This window comes from Ochotona princeps, chromosome 13 (genome assembly GCF_030435755.1).
Source record: "Ochotona princeps isolate mOchPri1 chromosome 13, mOchPri1.hap1, whole genome shotgun sequence".
In the NCBI taxonomy this organism is placed as follows: Eukaryota; Metazoa; Chordata; class Mammalia; order Lagomorpha; family Ochotonidae; genus Ochotona; species Ochotona princeps.
In genome coordinates this window covers 53,001,982-53,016,279 of record NC_080844.1, presented here as the reverse complement: position 1 = coordinate 53,016,279, position 14,298 = coordinate 53,001,982, and the positions used below count along the sequence as shown (strand labels likewise).

Genomic DNA, 14,298 nt, shown 5'->3' with positions numbered 1-14,298 from the left:
CAGATCACAGGAGAGTGGCAATGTGGGCAGTCTAGTGTGAGGGGCTTGTTGTAGGGGCAGCAGGGATGGAATGGTCAGTATCTTGGGACCCCCTCGGACAAAGTGTTGTACCAGGGAATGATGGCTGGGGAGAGACAGGATCCAGTGTTGGGCAGAGACAAAGCAAGAAGAGGGCGTACGGGGAGGGCGGGAGAGCCAGGAGTGTGCAGAGGACGAGCCCTGGTTCTGAACACTTCATAGCAGCCAAGGAAATGGAGCTGCTGAGCCCTGAGCAATGGGCTTGTAGGAGTTCAGAAAAAAAAAATTAATGTGACATTGAAATGAGCAGCAAGAACACAGATCTCGGCGGAAAGCGGTGCAGACTTGCAAGGAGAGTGAGGTGCCGAATGACTCACCTGCTGTCAAGACACATCATACTGACGTGGCCACGTACAGAGGAAGATGACAAGGTTTTAAAAGCGCGTTGGCAGGTTTAAATGATGTTTGCAAGAGCCCCACACGACACAGAAGTAAAACAAGCTGAGAATCTGAGAGGACTCAGGCAAAAATCTCAGTCATTTATTATAATGAACACTAAACTACAGGGAAGTCAAGAGCGAATAAACACAGCGTACAATGTCTTAGGATAAATAGAAGATTAATAAGAGGAAAAGCTAAAAAAACAACGTGAATAAAAAGGACGTAAAAGAAAGTGACAAGTGTTGGAGATAGGCAAAAACCATTCTCCATTTGTACAACAGCTTTCCCCAAACAAGAAATATGAAAGCAAGGAAATAGAGCAAATATTAAAAACTATAATTCAAGAAAACATTCTGAGATAAAAGTTTGCAATGACTCTTTAAAGGAACATATCATCTAACTCAATAAATAAATCCAGAATGTCCAAGGAGACGTATGAGTACTGTAAGAATCATACCTTAAAGGAAAAAAAAATGAAACTTCTATTGCTCAAGCAAAACTCAGTCATTTACAATGGAAAAAAAAATCTTAGGTTGCCCTCAGAATTTTCCCCAACAACTCTTCAGAAGCAACAGGATGGCAGTGAGGCTGTGGTCCTGAGGCTGTGTTTGTTTGTTAAATCTGTGATAAATGTACAGGTCGTAAGTTAAAAACAGGTAGTACTGCCAGTGACCAGGAGGGCAAAGTAGGTGGTCAGAGTTGGAGTGTGGGGCGAGGGTGGTGTGAGAGTAAGGGCCCTGGGCGGAGGAGTGATGGGCACCAGCTCCTGCCTGTTGGCTTGGGGGAGAGTGGGGACAAACAGGAAGCTGAACCCATGTGTGTGTGTGTGTGTGTGTGTGCGCGCGCGCAGAGGGACTTGGGGGAGATGCCAGTGTGTGTGTGTGTGTGTGTGTGTGTGTGTGCGCGCAGAGGGACTTGGGGGAGATGCCTGTGTGTGTGTGTGTATTTGTGCAGAGGGACTTGGGGGAGATGCCAGTGTGTGTGTTTGTGTGTGTGTTTGTGCAGAGGGACTTGGGAGAGATGCCAATTTTAAGAGTATTCACAGTGTTCTCTTTGAAAGGGGAAGCTATGGTACAGAGTGCTCTGTTGCAAGGTTCCTCCTCAATGTAGGATGTTCTGTACTCGGTAAGAATGGACTATAAATATCCTTTTTTGGGGTGGAAAGGGACTGTTTGAGGCCAACGTCATGGGCATTGCTAGTCTCCTGATCCTCAGTCCCAGAGAGTGCTACCTTCCTGAGGCTTGTCTGCCAGCGGGTCTTGAAGCCGTTGGCGCCGTTCTTCATCCTTCTGTTCCTTCCTTTCTTCAGAGTCTGGTTCAAGGCCCACGTAGCCTCCCAGCAGGAATTCCTCATCCTGAGTTTCATTTGCATTTACTTTCTTCACAGATTGTAACTGATAGTTCTTTTAAATATTATTGTATTATGTCTCTTCAATAAAACTTGTAGTTCCTTAGGTCCAACAGAAGCTATTATCCTGGACTGGACACATAAAAGACTATCAGTGAATATGTACTTATTGATAGAATGGATGGTGACATTCCGAACCTGTTCAGAGCACACTGGATCATGGGAACAGAGATGCAGTCCAGCCACTCAACAACTGGGCACCTTCTTGGGCAACAGCTGTCTCTGAGCTCTGCTTTCATTGTTCTTACAGTGGGCATGTTATGACACCTACTGTGGCATAATGGGGAGAGTGAAGTGAAATAACAGAAAAACCAGCACAGCGCTGGACGCGTCACGAGCAGTGTATAAACACCAGCTGTGCACGACACAGGCGCTGACATTTTACAACGAGGACAGATGTGTTCTGTGTTGAATTCTCTGCTTATTGTCCCCTCTTTCCTCCTTCCACAACATCTCCCCATTTTCTCACATCGTGCTTTTTGAACACAAGCCTTGTTGTTTTTGCATAGTTTTAGTTTTGCTATGGAAACAGTGGAGAATTTCTTCGCACTCTGTGGCAGTCTTTCCCTGTGGCTAACATTTTATGTTCCTTTGGGGTATTTGCATAATGAAAACACTCATGTAGATGCATCATTAGTAACTAAATATTTATTCAGATTTCCTTAGCTTTTGCTCTCATGTCTGTCTTTTTTTTTCCTGTGCCTAGTTCTCAGGATAACACATTACACACTGGGCTGTTGCTGTGTTTGGAATCTGGTACCTCTCCTTAGGGTCCCTTGCAACTGGAAGGCTTAACCCATCAGGGTGTCACTCAAGGGGGCTGGCACAACCTTTGAGGGGGGATGTGTGAAGGGAGGGCCTTAGGGGGAGGCGAAGGGGCTGCTGCCGGCTGCGGTTCTGTTGTGACCCCGTTGGCATTCTGGGGAGATTGTTATGAAGGAGGCAAGCTTAAACCTGCCTTCCTCTCATTCCGTCTGCCCTTGTTTGAGATTTAATGACTTGCCTGCTCCCAGGTGTGATGCCACCATTTCCGGCCTCCAAGAATCTTGAACTGAATGGATACAGGCGCCATGCCCTGGAAATGTCCAACTGAGCTGAATTAGCTGTTCTGCCCATAAGTGGCCCCAAGTATTTTGCTCTAGCAAAAGTTGACTAACAAAGTTGTTTTGACTCCTTAGGTCATTTCAAATTCTGTTTTTGATGACCCTGACAGTGCTGAGCAATATTGGCAGATTTTTGTGGACTGTTCCTGAATTGAGGGTTTTAAACCCTGGTTCTGGGTTTTCAGGAGGAAGATCATAGAGGGAAGAGCCATTTCCATCACACCCTGCCACTGGCACATGCTTTCAACAGGACTTCCCACTGTCCGTCTTGACCACCGGTGTCTCCTGAGGTGGTTCTCCACTGGAAGCTTGCTCGGTCGTGCTGCCTTCAATACTGTGCTCTGGGCAAGGAAGTCCCACCTGCAGTCCAACCTCAGGGAGCAGAAAGGCATGCTGAACCTTCTTCAGGGCGAAGAATCTACACAAGTTATTTGGAATTCTTCCACCCATAGATTTTTTTTAAAGATTTATTTATTTTTATTACAAAGTCAGGTATACAGAGAGGAGGAGAGACAGAGAGGAAGATCTTCCGTCCGATGATTCACTCCCCAAGTGACTGCAACAGTCGGTGCTGCCGATCCAGAGCTGGGAGCCAGGAGCCAGGAATTTCTTTCTGGGTCTCCCATGCGGATGCAGGGTCCCAAATCTTTGGGCCGTCCTCGACTGCTTTCCCAGGCCACAAGCAGAGAGCTGAATGGAAGTGGAGCTGCCGGGATTAGAACTGGAGCCCATATGGGATCCCGCGCGGTCAAGCCGAGGACTTTAGCCGCTGGGCCACGGCGCCGGGCCCCCCACCCACAGATTTATCTCTCTCTCTTTTTTTTAAATGTTCCATGTGCTCTTTTTTTTTTTTAAAGATTTATTTTATTTTTATTACAAAGTCAGATATACTGAGAGGAGGAGAGAGAGGAAGTGGAGCTGCCGGGATTAGAACCAGCGGCCATATGGGATCAAGGCGAGGACCTTAGCCACTAGGCCACGCTGCCGAGCCCCCCAGATTTGTCTCTTGTTCCACATTTATTTATTTCTTAATAAACATATAGACATGAATAATCACTTTATACTTTGGACTATAATTTATGCTACCTTGTTAATTTTGTGTGTCAAATTGCTCCGGTTTCAGCCACTGGGAGGTCTTTCCATTGGTCCCTGTCTCTGATACATTCCTCTGTGTGTGTGTGTGTGTGTGTGTGTGTGTGTGTTATACACATGCACATCTAGACACGTTTCCATATGTAGCTTTCTGTGTCTAGATCAGGCTAAACATGGATCCTCCCTCTTTCCTGCTCTAAGTCATGATCGTTGTCTCTTGCCGTCCCATAACCACTCGCTCCATCTGTGAGAAACATGGACCCAGCAGCCAGCATGCATGTCACTGAATTGTTGAATTCCAGAGTACTTGTTTGGTACTACCCAGAGTGTGAGCCGCTGAGGGGAAGACCTTGTCAACCCCGGGCGCGGTGCTCAGGTGCAGTTCTTGTTCTGACTCTCCAGCCCCCACACACTTGTCTCCAGAGTTGTTTCATGTTCCTGACGACTACCAGTCCTTTCCTTGTCTCTTTTGCTTTTCCCACACGTCACATACGTAGAGCCATGAAGCATGTGACTTATTCACATGGAGTTATCTCACTTAGAGATAGGTATTTAAGATTCCTATGTGACTATTTTGTGACCCTATAGCTCATTTCTTTTACCACTGCGCGGATTTACCAATTTGTTTACAAACTCGCCTACGGGAAGATATCCTGGTTGTCTTTTATCCAAATGAGATTTGTTTCTTACTAAGGAAACTTATTTTTTCTCCTCACTGGAGAAGTAACTGTGAAGGCAGAGTATCATAATGCTTAGGTCCGATCCATCTCCACAAATCACATGCTGTGACTACGATGCACCCTCATTTCTGAAGTGTTGAACAAACCTTGAACACGTTTCAAGACAGGGAATGTGACCCGCCAGACCTAAACTTAGAGAAGGGGTGAGCCCAACAGAAGGCGACCTGGTCCTCTCCAGGACCCCTCGCTCTGTCCTGGGCAGTGTGCAGTATGCTCGGATGGCGGGTGGTGGCAGAAGACACGTGCTTAAACAAGGGAAGGAATTCTGAAGGAAAGGAGGCCACGTGCAGGGAGATGGGGGCAGCGCCGTGGCCCAGGTGGGCAGCGTGGATTGCCAGCATCCAGGCAGGGCAGGCGGCTGCGCCCGAAGCCCTTCCGCGTGTCCTGCCTGCAGATGGCAGTGTGGTTCTTAGATAGAGTGGGACTGCGAGGCCACTGAGGAACAGCAGGGGCGGCTGGAGTTCGCTCGCGCAGACGCAGACGTGGGGGCTACAGGCGGCTGCCACGGCGTCCCCTCGGACGCAGTAGTTCCCAGCCCAACGCTAAGGGCAGGAATGTAGGAGGAGTCCCCTTAACCAAACTGCATGGATGTGTCAGCTGTGATGGACTCTCCGCTGGGTGTGACTGCCACGGAGAGGCGCAGCTCATGGGGCCTCTAATTGAGTGTTGAGATTCAATGAAGGCGGGGCGTGTCCAGAGGGAACCCCAGCGTAGGGGCTTAATGTTGAAAGAGGAGCAGGACCTCGGCGGGCAGCCCTTGGGCGCATCCTGGAGCTGGTTTAGGCTCTCCTCCATTTTGCTGGGGGAACAGCCTGCCTGTGCACTGGGCATGAATGGGTCACCATGCTAGCCAGTCACGGCAGGGGGACCTGTCGGTCTTTCGTCTGTCTCCCTTTCGCTTCTTCCGTGGCAGGTCGTGGTGACTTTTCCTGGACTCCGGTCCATTTAGCCTTAAATGGGGAACCTAAGTGGACTCCATTCTTGGGTAACAGACAGCTAAGGGGATTATATATATGTTAATTAAAACACAGGGTTTTTTTCTTGATATCCTAGGATGTTTATGTTCACTTTACCCCAGAATCTTTTTCTGTTCTCTGTTGTGTGTTCTTGTCTGTAGCCTCAGGTAGTCTGGTTAGGTTAGTAGTTTGGAGCTCAGCATCCGGAAGCTAGAAATCCTTTGTGGAAACTGTTGAGGGAAGAACTATTTGATGATGCTTATTAAACATAGTATTAGGGACCATCACAAAGATGTAGGGTCCCCTGCAGTGGGCTCTTCTCTTGGAGAACAGAGAGTAGACTCAACTTGGAGAATAGGAGATGTATAGTCCTGGAAGAGGATGGGGTTATTTGCTAGAAAATTACACAGGAAAATCATCAGAGCTTGGGGGTTTTGGCCAAAGTGGCCTAACAGGACTGCTGAAGCCAGCTCAGGGGGGTCAGACTTCGGCGGGGATGGCAGAGGAGCACTCCGTAATTCTGCACTGAATGTGATCAGCTATCAAGGTTGGATACTTTGCTGAACCGAAGTAGCAGAATTCCTTGTGAAGAGTAGGTTTCCAAGCAAGCACACCGATGAGGCTAGGAGAAGGTTCTGGAGCCTGACGAAGTCCATCAGGCCTACTCTTGGTCAGCAGCTCCAGTGGATTTCCTTGGCTCCACGGTCACAGCCAGTGCCTCGGTCCTGTGTTTGGGCTGTCCTGGTTTCAGCTCCCCGCTCCCCACTCCCCATCTCCTCACTTCACAGACAGGCGCCCTCAGAGCCCGGCTTCAGGGCCAGGCCCACCTGCCCCAGGGTTACACCCAGCCCCTGTCAAGCTGAGCACGGAGTCCTCTTCGCTGCCTGGGGAGAAACTGCCTACCCCGTACAGCGCTGGACTCTTTATGCCAGGTGAGGGGTGTGCAGGAGTCAGTGAGGTTCCCCACCCCGCATCCCAGTCAGTAAGGTTCCCCCTTTCCTCCCGCCCCTGCATCCCAGACAGCTGGTTTATGCAGTATGAGGTGAGGAGGGACGATCATCTGCCAGAAATGAAACAAAAGCAAAACAAAACCCAAACAGGAATGCATGAGCCCATGGGGTGGCTGTGAAGACACATGGCAAGATCTTCGCCATGCGCACGTGCTGAAGGCAAAGTAACAGTAAACACCTGTTTTACCCAGGACTTCGTAACTGCTGGGGCCTTAAGTCCTACACATGTTGTTGCCTTTAATCCCCCTCCAAACGCTACAGTGAGCTCTATTAATAGCCCAGTTTCAAGTGTAAAGAAGCTACAGCTGAGAGTAATTGGCTTGTTGAGGAGGTAAGGCTAGTTAGTGCGTGATGAGGCTCGGCGTTTCATCTGGTCTTCCGAGCCTGGCGCAGCGGTGGATGCCGGGAGACATGATGGCTGCTGTCCCGCGCTGCTCCCACATAAGCTGCTGCTGTATGTACACTCTGACCCGTGTCTCAGGTAAGCTGACGGGTTGGGTCACCTGGGGAAGCTCCATGGAGAGCACCGCCAGGGATGGTTAGGAAGGAAGTTGAATTGCTGTGATGGTGGTGTAAGAAGAACATCTGTTAAGGTGGTTGTAAGGTATTTTGGCTGTCCTTGGCCGGGAGGTGACAGCAAGTGAGTTAGCAGGGGGGAGTTGGAAAACTAACTGGACTAGAGGTTGCTATGGTCTGCTCCACTTATGTTGGTGTGCAAGTGCAAAATTAGACAAATGTGTAAGAGATAGGCCTGGCACTAAATGGCAGGAACACTCCTCACCGCCTTGTGAAGCAAGGTTCATTAATTAAAACCTAATGTTAGCTGTGACTTCTTTTAAAGTGACATTGATTTTTATTGCAAAGTAGAATGTACAGAGAGGAGGAGAGACAGAAAGGAAGATCTTCTGTCTGTTGATTCACTCCCCAAGTGACCGCAACGGCGACACCTGCACCGAGCCAGGAGCCAGGAGCCTGGAGCTTCTTCCGGGTCTCCCAAGCGGGTGCAGGGTCCCAAGGCTTTGGGCTGTCTTTGACTGCTTTCCCAGGCCACAAGCGGAGAGCTGGATGGGAAGCAGGACCTCTGGGATTAGAACCGGTGCTCATACGGGGTCCCGGTTCATGCAAGGTGAGGACTGTAGCTGCTAGGCTACTGTGACTTTTTTAAATAGCATTCTGACATGACATCTTGTGAGACAGACATGAAGTGTGTTTGTAGTGTGTTTAAAAGCACTTTAAATGTTAACTTATTATATTATGCAAAAAACCAAATCCACCCTGGATTTTAAGATGCTTCTTTTTGGCCTCAGTGAACTTGCAGCAAAGTTTTGATATGTTGGCTTGTGAGGTCATCTCATCTATAGCAGTTAGGGTCATTGGACATCTATTTCAGTAGTGGAATGGGAAGAGATAATAGAAAATGTGGCCTTGTTTACTGAAGAACTTGTGTGTGATGAAGGTAGGTTTAGTGGGAAGCTATGTGGCCACAATTTATGTGTGGCAGAAACTATATCTGTTATTCTTAATGGTATGAAGCCAACTCTGCCTGTCTTTAGAAACAGAATGTGGAATGGGAGGGATTTACAGAAAGTCATTGGTGGTGTCGGTGCTGTTACAAGGCTACAATCACTGTGCTGACTCCAGCCTTCCTGCCTTCCCTTGGACTCAACATCACTTGGTCAGGGCTCCGTGAACACTGGATTGGCCAACTGTGGGTCACAGCTTGTCATTGGGCTGGTGGTGAGACAGCGTGACCCCCGACTTCCACTAGAAGTAGAAGCAGCAGGTAAATTGAGGCAGGGACTAGGTCTTTCCTTCTGCCACGACCTTACAAGTTGGGGAATTTCCCAAACAGGAGATGGAGGTACTAGCAAAGGTGTGGTGGTGGGTGTTGAGTGCTGGGCAGCCAAAATGGAAACAAAATGAAAACATGCCCCTTGGGAACAATGGCAAGACAGCAGTTACAGAAAGACAGTGGTGTGTGATGTGTATCTTGTATGATATATATGGGTTTCAATAGCTTGTGTTTAGAATTGTGTGAGATGGCTAAGAATATTGCCAATTAAAAGGAACTCAGTGAATTCTTTTGCAAGCAAGTGATGTGTTTTAGGTGGAATTGTTGAATGGTTATGAGGGAGCTTCAGCTGCGTATTCACATAGAACTGCACTCTCCGGGAAGGCCTGAGTTCTCCCTTTTAGGCATCTCTCTGAATACATCTTGATGGGAGATCCTGTGGGGGCTGCAAGTCTCCCTTCCCTTTCTCTCTCTCTCTCTCTCTTTTTAAAAAGATTTTATTGTTATTGGAAAGCCGGATATACAGAGAGGAGGAGATGCTTTACTCCCCAAGTGAGCCGCAACGGGCCAGTACGCGCCAATCCGATGCCGGGACCAGGAACCCCCTCGGGGTCTCCCACGCGGGTGCAGGGTCCCAAATCCCTGGGCCGTCCTCGACCGCTTTCCCACTTCCCTTTCTCTCTTACAGAAAGTCAAAGGTTAATTTCTGCAACTTCTGTAGGCACAACCCAATCTATGGGTGTCTCCTCTTTGACCTTCAGCCACCAGAGGGAGCTCTCACTAGGAAGCGAATCTCAAAGTTTTGTCCCACAAACCACAGTGCTCAGAATCCTGGAACCCAGTGAAACCAGCACAGGCCACATTTTAGCTCAGGATAGAATGATGTTGAGTGCATTAAATCAGACTGAAGGTCAGTCTGATTTAGGAATATAGGTAGTGATGATACAAGTACAGGTGCAGCAAGTCTACGTGGTTAGCCTGGTGGGGGTGAGTGCCTGGAACTTGAAGTGCTTCTTAGCCTCCAGTTATGCTCTGTTCCTTCTGCTGGTGGCTGATGTCATAACACGTCCCGTTTGCAAACCTTCAGAGAGCTGAACACTTACGGAATAGGCATTTTTCTGTGTGTCTTATACTGTCTTAAACTTGTATTACATATTTCTTTACGATCCAAGGTAGACCTTCTATCCTTTGGGACCCATTGATGAAGTTTACGTTTGATAGAAAAGGAAATTGAGCTGCTGAGAGGGAAAGTGTTTTGTTCCAGGTCAGGAAGCAATCACTGGCCAAACTGGAAACAGATACCCCACCTCCAAGGCTGGGCGTGGGGACTCATCGCTGCTTTCGGCGTCCTGTCCCTTGGGTGACCACACAGCTGGAGGCTTCCAGGATGGGAAGGGTTCCTACTATGTACCTGGGGAAGCTGCTCAGCACCCACTTGTCAGGTGAAATGTGGAGTGGCTGCTGCTGATGTTTTGTCCTCACCCCGAGAATCTGGTTTCTTCTACTGGACAGACATCTACCCACCTGCAAGTCCTTGGCTCATGGTCACTTCATTTAAGTAGTGCTTTCAGCCAAGAAAATTCCTCTTTTCCTTCTTGTCTTCGAGGATCCCCAACTCTCCTTGTTTCACTAGTTTTTGCATTTGTGTCTTTGACCTTCCCTAAAGGGCCTTCTCTTTGATTACAAATACACTCAAGAAGCAATGCATTGAATGAGATGGGAAGTGGTTTTAACTTCTTAGTTTCTCTGAGTGGCTACACTTGGTTCAATGGGGCTTCTGAGGATCCCATGAACTCAGATGTGCTCTGTGTCCTATCTGGCCCTTGGTGAACATCTGATACATGTTCCTCTCCCACATCCCTGTAGAATCCTGGCCATTCTGTTTCCATTGGACCCTTACAACCTTGTCCCTTTCATTCTGTTTGCTGCTGTCGAGCTGTTGCAGATCCTTGCTCCTTATTTCTGTATTGGAAGTAAGTATTGCTGGAGTGTGAACCTGAGTTGGCACCCCGACTCAGCAAACACTTCAGTGCTGGAGTCATGGGGTCAGTGGTGCTAGACAGGTGGAGGCTTCAGCTAATGGTGTTTTCTGAATTTAGGGCTTTTGAAGGTGACTAGACTGTTGCAGGGAGAGCCTCAGGACTGAATCCTGATGACTTTCTAAGGAGAGGCCACACGGACACAAGGGAGTGTGTCCTGCCTGTCTCTTTCTTTCTGGCTTGCTGTGTGTTCCTTTACCACTGTCATCCTCCAGTCCTACTGAATGGTTGAGCCACTGGGGCCTGCCTGATTTTGAGCTGCAAACTGTTAACTCTGTGACTCAAACCTTCCTCCAGAAGTGCTTGTTTCAGGGATTTCATTTTTTATGGTGACATACCGACTAATTAAAATATTTTTTACCATGGGACTTCTATTTGACTTCTTTTTCTATATGAATAACAGCTGGATTTCTTGGAAGTTCAGTTTGAATCATGCCACTGCCCTTCTCTAAAGGGTGTGGATGAAATCACCATGCTTGCCACTAGAGCTGCTTGTCCAGATCCCACCTTCATAACCAGCTCCACATCCCTGCTGACCTCCTCCCGCACTGACTGGTACAGCCAAATGGACCTTCTGTCCTCCCTGAGATGACCTGGCTCATGGCCCCAGGGAGTCTGCAGAGTGGGGAAGTCTCGGCCTGTGTGTGTGGGGGGGCAGGCCTGGCAGAGACAGGAAGGCAGGAGGGAACCAGGATTGGCTGGCAGTACCTGGGGCCCGTTGGCAGGAGGCAGCCGTGTCTATTTGTGGGCCTGAGGGACACTTCCGGTTTCAGTTGTGGACCGTTCTGTTTCCTACTTTGTTTCAGGGTGGTCTGGTGACCAGGACTTAGATTGAAATCCTGAATCCTCTCGTTGCTAGCTGAGTGGGGAAGTCATGGGGACTCCAGCTTGCAGGAGTAGAGGGACACGGTGAGTCTGAGTATCTGGCAGTTTATTCCTGAATATGGAGTTCAGTGAGAGTGTCTCAAGTTCATAATCTATAAAAGAGCAACACTAACAACCTTTTTCTCCATGGACTGTCAAAAGGGAGACTGTAAGGACCAAATGCAAGCACTCAATTAAGTCACAAGTTATATCCCAAAGCAAGAGGTAGTTGGGGTTAATTAAGAACACTTGGTACCACTCCATTTCATTAATCATTTCTATCCTTGTGGAAAGTGTTAAAGGATAAGTTTTCAAATGTTAAAAATCATGACCTTTATACAGATATCAAACGGGAACCTGTCAAGGGTTTTACTTCCTCAGGATGAGTGAAGAAACCCAAGCTTTTGCTGCCACAGTCTTTATTTCTTGTCCCATTGATTATTCTAATTTTCTTCCATGGGTCTGTCTTCCTACTGTACAGATTGAAACCTTAGTTTTAAGTAAGTATCTTTCATTTTATCGTTTTGGTGTCTTTCATTATGAGTTTCCCTGATTAATGAGAAGCTCTAATTAGATCTGGGGGGAGAGGGGTTCTGTGTGGGTGAATGCTCTTGAGAAAAGGACAGAATAGGGCTTAGATGCGCCACGGCTTTGGTAGGACGCATCCTCTCGCCTGAGCTGAGCACAGTCGGCGTCTTCCCCCAGGAGACTGGTGTAGTCAGCCCGCCGCAGCTCCACGGTAACCGTGTGCGACCGTAAGGCAGTTATCAAAAATGCGGACATGTCCGAAGAAATGCGACAGGATTTGGTGGAGTGCGCTACTCAAGCGCTGGAGAAATACAACATTGAGAAGGATATCGCAGCCACATTAAGAAGGAGTTTGTCAAGAAGTACAACCCCACTGGGCACTGCATTGTGGGGAGAAACTTCGGCAGTTATGTGACACATGAAACCAAACACTTCATCTACTTCCACCTGGGCCAGGTGGCCATTCTTCTGTTCAAATCTGGTTAAAAGCATGGACTCAGCCACAAACCCAATGATCCATCCAAAAACAAGAACTGCAGCCTAAATTCCAAATATCAGAGACTGCCTTGCCAAGGGAACACCTCAGTCTTTGAACCTTCATTGTGTTTTGTGCAGGGCATTCTGTGTACTAGTGGTTATAAAACAGCCAACAACAGCTTACGTTTGTATTTATTTCATACTTGTCTTCCCCATGTTTTTTTCTCAGTTCATTCCTTTAAAAGAATAAATATTGGAGATGCAAAAAAGAGAAAAGGAAAGAATAGAAAGGAAAAGGGAAAAGATTCTGTCATGAGAATCTGACTGAGCCGTGACGGCAGCCTATCCCCGAAAGAGAAGCTAACAGCCTGCTTCATCTGCATTTATTAAACACTCACTGCATACAGTGAGGAAATGTGCAGTCATAAATGATGCGTGGGTTGCAGAAGTGATTATGGCCTTGATCCCTGCTCAGAGGATGTCTAGCTTGGTTGGGAGACAAAGTCATTAGGAAGCAACCTGTTGAGCACTTTGACTTAGTAGTCAGAAAAGGCAGACCAGCATGGTGAAGCAGCTTGGACACTTCTTGAAAGCATTCTTGGCAAGACGTTCAGGTCTGTAGGAATGCCTTATGCAGTAGTGGTTGCACATTGGTATCGGAAAGGGTGGCATGTCAGAGGGGACCAGCCTTATACATGCGGCTCTGAAAGGCAGAGTTAAGACTCATTCATTCAATTGAATTTAATGGAGTATCACTCTATAGCAAACTTTGGGCCAGACCCTCGAATTGTCGAACAGCAAAAAAGTCAAAAATTTTTGCTGCCAACCAGAGGAAGTTGTGGGGAAGACAGACTCTATGTGAACTGCTCAGAGATGGGTCTTGCATTCCTGGAGGGCCTACACAAAGCATCCAGGCCTGCTGCTCTGACAAATGACAGAACCACATGGCTTTTGCTCATTCTTTTCCTGCTCTGTTTCTGCTTTTTTGGAAGATCTGGATGTACCTTCATCTTGGCTGGGTGAGAATGTTCTAAAATAGGATAGCCTTCAACCCAATGATGTCCATTTCTGGTTTTGGGCTTGGTAAAACTGTGGATTTCTGTTCTCTCTAGTCAGCTGTTGGGAGTGGACCCATGATACTGGTTAGTGGCACCAAGTCTTTGTCATCCCTCTCTGTATGCCCACTTCCATGCCAAAGGTCTGGGGAGTCCTGGCAAACCCCTGTCCTTTTCTGTGGAGAACTGAAAACAGAGCTGGGCGATCAGGAGACCTTTTAGGAGGTGGATGGGCCATCCTGTGTCTGTGATTTGAAGAAGCCCAGGCAGCCAACTTTATTAAATATCTGTGTTGAGCTTTGTCTTCTTTGGTCAGCCTTGTTAACAAGTGTATCTGGGAAGTAGCTACACGTGGCTGGTATGCGTTTGGCTTTGGTTTGGGTGGCGGGGAATAACTGAATCAATTCCCACAAGTGTTTGTGTGGCATTTACTCCCAACCAGATGCCATGGATACCAACACAGAGCAGCCCAGTTTCTTAAGAGTGTCTGTGTGAAGAAAACAAGAGCTATATAAATAAATCATTGATAGACAATAATTTATACGTTAGCTTGCAAACCCTTTCTACATAATAAGTAGCATGACATTGCTCTTCTTAGTGATTTTTACAAATGCATGCACTTGGGATTGCAGTGCTGTCAGATACCAAGTGTCTCTCATTTCACTGTGGATTCATCTTTATTATCTTGGCAGCAAGAAGGTCCAGCCAAGTTGACGACAATAGCAGCTTCAACATAAGAAATACAGATGCCCAAAGTGTTGAGTTAGACACGGGA

General features: G+C 47.6%; 1 pseudogene; it reads left to right on the top strand.

Annotated features, from left to right (window-relative positions):
• Positions 1-9,499: 9,499 nt before the first annotated feature.
• LOC101530014 (dynein light chain 1, cytoplasmic-like) lies at positions 9,500-12,731 on the top strand (annotated as a pseudogene).
• Positions 12,732-14,298: the final 1,567 nt, after the last annotated feature.